General features: G+C 41.9%; 1 pseudogene; it reads left to right on the top strand.

The window, feature by feature from the left end:
* The window catches only part of LOC148130625 (uncharacterized), a 35,798-nt pseudogene that overhangs the window by 2,278 nt on the left and 25,954 nt on the right, over positions 1 to 7,566 (top strand).

The following is a 7,566-nucleotide window of genomic DNA, read 5'->3' as shown; positions in this document are numbered from 1 at the left end:
GACTCTGAGGGAGAGGAGGAACAGCCGACAGGGAGTGGAGGTGTGGCTCCGGAGGTGGTGGAGGAGGCTGGGGAAGGGCAGAGGCTGGGTGAACAGTCAGAGGAAGAACCAGGCCCATCCCCTCTGCATCCTAGGACACGCAGGGAGGAACAGAGGAGGAAACAACTTGGTTTACGAGAGAGGAAGCGGCCACGATCCCCTCATTGGTTGCAGCTGGGGAGAATAGTATATAAAAGAGATAATTACAACACAGTGTTGCCAGAAGCATGTTTTATTTTGGGCTGAAGTTATCTTGGTTGGCGTCCTTCCAACAGACTGTGCCTTGTTATCTCCTTGAAGTTGGTAATTCCTTATCCTGGTCCGTTGTGGAAATTCCTTCATTGTAGTTTGTTTTGGTTTTTTTATTTCACCTCTATCTGCTCATCAAGTTCGGACTGTATTGCTTCCTTTTGAAGATTATTTTTGAATATGTTTTATCTCCAACTGAGTATTATTGAACAATGGGGCCAGGTTGGAGGCATTAAAGGACATTTATTTACATTTTGGATTTTGTGACATTTGTGTTACACTCCGGGTCATCACACATCTGGACCTGGTTCTGTTTTCCCCCTGAACCACTTGAGAATCTGGGACGAAGATGGTGGCGTGTGAGTTGGAGAGCTTGCAAGATTCTTATTCTTATTTTTATTTTGCATTTATTTATATCCTGCCTTGTCAACTCATAACATATTCCTTTTTAGAGTTGTCAAGAGAAAGGGAGGGAGGAGCAGGGCAGCAGCTTACAAAACCGAAAATTCCGTAAATGTTTTCAAAGATAGTCACTAGGTGACTGAAGTTTCTGCAGGGCAAAATTCTAACTGGAGAGCGTGATTGATGACTCTGGGCTACGGAGGTGTCCCATTGGAGGATATGAATTATGATACAACCAGGGGGTGGAGAGAAAACCAGGGTCAAGGGTGACAATGAATGATGTGTCTCAGAGTCGGCTGCACCCAGGCAGTGCTGACATGTTAACTCCCAATAAATCCTGTTTAAAGTTTTGGAAGTTTGGCTCGAGACTCAGGATTTAAATGGGGGGAACTACCGGAATCCTGATACTGCCATTATAACAGGTCATCTTCAAAGTAGGGCCCAGAATTCAGCCCCAAATTTCTGGTGCTAAGCAAGACTTTGGGGTTCATTTTATGACCTTTTCCGAGCACCGTTGTTAAGCGAATCACCGCCGTTGTTTCGCTTAGGAACATGGTGATTGAGTGAATCTGGCTTCCCCATTGATTTTGCATGTCAAAAGGTTGCAAAAGGAGATCACACAGTGATCCCGTCATAAATGGAATCATTTGCCAAGCATCTGAATTTGGATTGCGTGACTACGGGGATGCTGCAATCAATGGTCATATCTAGAAAAAAGGTCACAAGTGGCTATTTTCAGTACTGTTGTAACACACTGTTGTAAGTCGACGATTACCTGTATTTTTATAAATAATTCAGTGAACTTCTATTCCTCCCTTCTCCTATTTTCCCCATAACAACAACCCTGTGAGGTGGGTTGGGCTGAGAGAGAGAGAGAGAGAGAGAGAGAGAGAGAGAGAGAGAGAGAGAGAGAGAGAGAGAGAGAGACAGGCCCAAAGTCACCCAGTTGGCTTTCATGACTGAGTTAGGACTAGAACTCACCGTCTCCTAGTGATTGGCCCAAAGTCACCCAACTGACTTGCATGCCTAAGGCGGCACTAGAACTCACCATCTCCTGGTCAATGGCCCAAAAGCACTCAGCTAACTTTCATGCCTGAGGCAGGACTAGAACTCACCGTCTCCTGGTGATTTTGCCCAAAGTCACCTAGCCAATTCTCATGCCAAAGGTGGGAATAGAACTCACCATCTCCTAGTTATTGGCTCACAGTCATCCAAACTGCTGATAATTTGTCTGGAACTTCTGGTGGCTTCTGGTGACCACTGAAGACTCTGGTGACTCTTCTGGGGCTTTCAATGATCTATGAAGCTTCTGGTGATCTCTGGAGGATCTGATGACTTCTTTGGATTTTCTGATGACCTCTGGATCTTCTAGTGACTTTTTGAGAGTATCTAAAGCTTCTGGTGACTTCTCAGGAGCTTCCAATGATCTCTGGACCTTCTGGTCCAGAGGTTTCAGGAGCATCTGATGACTTCTCTGGACCTTGTAGCCTTCTGGTGACTTCTCTTGAACTCCTGCTGATCTTTGGACCTGCTGATGACTTCCCTGGTCCTTCTGGTGACTTCTCAGGAGCATCTGATAATGTCCTGGTGACTTTCTTGAACTTCAGCTGATCTCTGGACCTTCTAATGTCTTTTCTGGAACTTTGGATGACCTCTGAAACTTCTAGTGATTTCCGGAGTTTCCAATGATCTCTGGACCTCTGGTGACTTCCTTGAACTTCAGCTGACTTCTGACCTTCCAATGTCTTTTCTGGAACTTTGATGACCTCGAAACTTCTGGTGACTTCTCAGGAGTTTCAATGATTGACTTCTGGTGACTTCTCTGACCTCATGACTTTGAACTGATGACCTCTGAAACTCGTGACGGTTTCAATGATCTCTGAGACCTTCTGGTGACTTCTCTTGAACTCCTGCTGACCTTCAATGACTTTTCTGGACTTTGGATGACACTCTGAGTGACTTCTCAGGAGTTTCCAATGATCTCTGGACCTTCTGGTGACTTCTCTTGAATTTCAGCTGACCTCTGACCTTCCAATGACTTTTCTGAACTTTGGATGACCTCTGAAACTTCTATGACTTCTCAGGAGTTTCCAATGATCTCTGGACCTTCTGGTGACTTCTCTTGAACTTCAGCTGACCTCTGGACCTTCTAATGTCTTTTCTGGAACTTTGGATGACCTCTGAAACTTCTAGTGACTTCTCAGGAGTTTCCAATGATCTCTGGACCTTCTGGTGACTTCTCTTGAACTTCAGCTGACTTCTGGACCTTCCGATGACTTTTCTGGAACTTTGGATGACCTCTGAAACTTCTGGTGACTTCTCGGGAGTTTCCAATGATCTCTGGACCTTCTGGTGACTTCTCTTGAACTTCAGCTGACCTCTGGACCTTCCAATGACTTTTCTGGAACTTTGGATGACCTCTGAAACTTCTAGTGACTTCTCAGGAGTTTCCAATGATCTCTGGACCTTCTGGTGACTTCTCTGAATTTCAGCTGACCTCTGGACCTTCCAATGACTTTTCTGGAACTTTGGATGACCTCTGAAACTTCTGGTGACTTCTCGGGAGTTTCCAATGATCTCTGGACCTTCTGGTGACTTCTCTTGAACTTCAGCTTCTGGACCTTCCAATGACCTCTGAAACTTCTAGTGACTTCTCAGGAGTTTCCAATGATCTCTGGACCTTCTGGTGACTTCTCTTGAATTTCAGCTGACCTCTGGACCTTCCAATGACTTTTCTGGAACTTTGGATGACCTCTGAAACTTCTAGTGACTTCTCAGGAGTTTCCAATGATCTCTGGACCTTCTGGTGACTTCTCTTGAACTTCAGCTGACTTCTGGACCTTCCAATGACTTTTCTGGAACTTTGGATGACCTCTGAAACTTCTAGTGACTTCTCGGGAGCTTCCAGCAACTCCTGTGAAGCTTCAGAAAGCAAAGCAGACGTGATGGATTTGGCTAAATGAATGGAAGAGAGAACTTTCCAAAAATCTGACCATTCTTATTCTTGTTCTGGGAGGGGGGAGAACCCTTGACCCACAGATAATACTCGACTTACAACAGTTCATTTAGTGACCATTTGAAGTCACAGAGGCACTGAAAAAAGTGACTTGTGACCAGTTTTTCACACTTACAACCGTTGCAGCAGCCCCACAGTCACTTGTGAAGTGAGTTTTTGGCAGCCGACTCATACTTATGACAGCTGTCACGATCCTGGGATCCTCTTTTGTGATCGTCTGACCAGCCAAGTTATTGGGAAGCCGGATTTACAAACTTGTTGCCTTGCGGTGATTCCCTTCACTGCGGCTAAAATTGTATTTGCCCCAAACTGGAAGAGTGATAAGATACTGATGGAGGGAAAAATAATTGAAAAAAAAAAATATGTGCAGAAATGAATAGGTTGACGCTAGAAATTTAAAGAAAAAGAAGAATCTGAAGAGCAATAAGAGAAATTAATGTAATAGGTACTAGAACCCTGGGCCATATCTAACAAAATGAAATTCAACGTAGAGAAAAGTAAAGTCCTACACTCAGGCAAGAAAAACCCAAAGGACCCATATAGACTGGGTGAAACCAGGCTCAATAGCAGGAACTGTCAGAGGGATCTTGGAGTCTGAGTGGACAACCAGCTAAATGGGAGCCAGCCGTGTGCAGCAGCAGCCAAAAAAGCCAATGCAATCCTAAATTGCATTAACAGAGGGATACAATCGAGATCAAAGGAGGTACTAATACCACTCTATAAAGCTTTAGTAAGGCCACACCTAGAGTACAGCATCCAGTTTTGGTCACCACACTATGAAAAAGATGTTGAGACTCTAGAAAAAGTGCAGGGAAGAGCAACCAGGATGATTAGGGGACTGGAGGATAAAACATACGACGAATGGTTGCAGGAACTGGGCCTGGCTAGTCTAGAGAAGAGAAGGACCAGGGGATGCAGTAGAGCAGTCTTCCAATATTTGAGGGGCTGCCACAGAGAGGAGGAAGGGGGTCAAGCTATTTTCTAAACCACCTGGAATAACGGATGGAAACTGACCAAGGAGAGATTCAACCTGGAAATAAGGAGGACCGTGAGAACAATCCACCCATGGAACAGAAGTTGCCCTCGGAAGTTGTGGGAGCTTCATCACTTGAGACCTTCAAGAAGAAATTGGAGTGCCATTTATCAGAAATGGTGTAGGGTCTCCTGCTTGGGTAGGGGGTTAGACTAGATGACCTACAAGGTCCCTTCCAACTCTGATTATCTGTTACCTGTTAGGTATATTGGATTTCATTTATACTATATATATATGGGAATACAATTATTGTTATGTTGTTAAGCTGGATAAAAAGGAACATTATTAATAATGGTTAAGTAATTGAAACATGTACCTAATCGATGCACGATTGAAATGGAATGGATTTTTTGTATATAAAAATTTTTTTTTTTTTACAAAAAAAAAAAAAGAAGAAACGTGGCAAGGAAAGTAGACCAAAAATGGGGGAAAGAATTCGCTTAACAAACGTCCCCCTTACCGGCATCCATTGTGGTCATAAGCCGAGGACTACCTGTCTCCCCTTGCCTTCTTCCCGCAGTTGTGAATTCCCTTTTTTCTTCCCACCCAAAAACAAGACCTCAGCAAGGCAAGATCCAATTTATTACGCCTAATCATGAAAGCTCAACCTTGAGTCACTCAACCGTGCGTTTTCCGTGGGAAGAAGGAAATGTGATTTAGGCTGAAAGGGAGGCAGAATTCCCGCTAAAGTCAGCAAAGATTCAGAGGATAAGGCTGAAAAAAAATGGAGGCCCAGAGACAAAACTTCTGACAGGACGTATATATATTTCCTCATGGTCCTCCTTCGGCAGAGGCCTGGCACCCTGTCAGTTATTATTTTGAGGGTTTTTTTGGGGGAGGAGGGGGAGAACCACCCTCAATTGCGAAAGGCCCGGTCTACTGGGCTCAAGGGGTCCATTTGTGGCAGAAGGAATTCAATGATTCCACGTCACTGCCGTGGCACTTCTGAAAGAGGCGAGTTACAGCAGTTCATTGGGGAGCATTCGAAGGTCCCGCCATGGTGGTGAAAAATTGTGGTTTGTGGCTGGGGTGGTTTTTTTTTTGAGGCATCCCACAGTCATGTGATCCCAAGGTCGGAGGCTTGGCCACTGACTTGTATTTATGAATAGAATAGAATAGAATAGAATAGAATAGAATAGAACAGAACAGAACAGAACAGAATAGAATAGAATAGAATAGAATAGAATAGAATAGAATAAGGAATACAATAAGGAATAGAATAGAATAAGGAATAGAATAAGGTAGAATAGAATAGAGTAGAGTAGAGTAGAGTAGAGTAGAATAGAATAGAATAGAATAGAATAGAATAGAATAGAATAGAATAGAATAAGGAATAGAATAAGGAATAGAATAAGGAATAGAATAGAGTAGAGTAGAGTAGAGTAGAGAATAGAATAGAATAGAATAGAATAGAATAGAATAGAATAGAATAGAATAAGGAATAGAATAGAATAAGGAATAGAATAGAATAGAATAGAATAAGGAATAGAATAAGAATAGTATAAGGAATAGCATAGAATAGAATAAGGAATAGAATAGGATAGAATAAGGAATAGAATAGAATAGAATAGAATAGAATAGAATAAGGAATACAATAAGGAATAGAATAGAATAAGGAATAGAATATGAGGAATTTAGAATTGAATAGAATAGAACAGAACAATAATGGAGCGGAATGGAATTTAGAATAGAATAGAGTAGAATAAAAAATAGAATAGAATAGAATAGAATAGAATAGAATAGAATAGAATAGAATAATAATGGAGTGGAATGGAATTTAGAATTGAATAGAATAGAGTAGAATAAAATAGAATAGAATAGAATAAGGAATAGAATAGAATAAGGAATAGAATAGAATAAGGAATAGAATAAGGAATAGAATAGAACAGAACAGAACAGAACAATAATGGAGCGGAATGGAATTTAGAATAGAATAGAACGGAACAGAAAGATGATGATGATGATGAATAGAATTGGTTAGGATAGAACAAAATACAATAACAGAGTTGGAAGGGACCTTGAAGGTCTTCTAGTCCAACTCCCTGGTCAGGCAGGAAACCTTATACTCCTCTGAACATTGTACATCTTGAGAAGGTACTTGGCTGATACCTAGGATGCTGGCAGCCACCTGTATCAACCATTAGCACCAGTCACTGGTATTTGTGATGCATTTTTGAACCTTCAGTTGACTGAGTTGCATGTTTAATGAATAAATAATAATAACAACAACAACAACAACAATATATTTCATGTTTAATGAATAAAAGATAATAACAATAACAACAATGGCAACAATAATAATTTGTTTCCTGTGTAATGAACACATAATAACAATGATAATGATAATTTTATGCCTCCCATGTGTTTCTTTTTAATTTTGGGAACGTTTAATTCCAATATTCTGCACCTAAAACCAGTCTGTTAGGATAGTTTGATAGATTGGGGCGGGGTTTCTTTGCAGCAACTAGACCCTTCACCTTGGATGATGGTTTCCAGGCTGTTAGGAGCTGGTTCGTTGTTCAATTCGGCAGGTGAAATTCCTGACATGGTGCTAAGCATTATTTGAGGCAAATTGTTGCCAAACAATGCACGCGGCCAAAAGCCATCGCTGGAGTGACCGCATTAAAAGCTGGCAATTTTTAGGGAGATAATTAATTCCTTTGACATTTCCAGGAATTTTTCAGTGCGAGAGAGTCACGTATTTAATCTCTGACCAACAGCTTGAAAATTGGCTCTAAATGGACAAAGGGAAGCCACTATCTGCACCGGCTGAGCTACAGGTGAAAGGCCACACAATCGTCTTTCGCTTTTTCCAAGCTGCCTCCTC

Source organism: Notechis scutatus, chromosome 4 (genome assembly GCF_049901735.1).
Source record: "Notechis scutatus isolate UNSWTSFEM ecotype Mainland chromosome 4, rNotScu1.2, whole genome shotgun sequence".
Classification (NCBI taxonomy): domain Eukaryota; kingdom Metazoa; phylum Chordata; class Lepidosauria; order Squamata; family Elapidae; genus Notechis; species Notechis scutatus.
The sequence above is the reverse complement of the archived record's forward strand: the minus strand, read 5'-3'. Positions and strand labels throughout refer to the sequence as shown.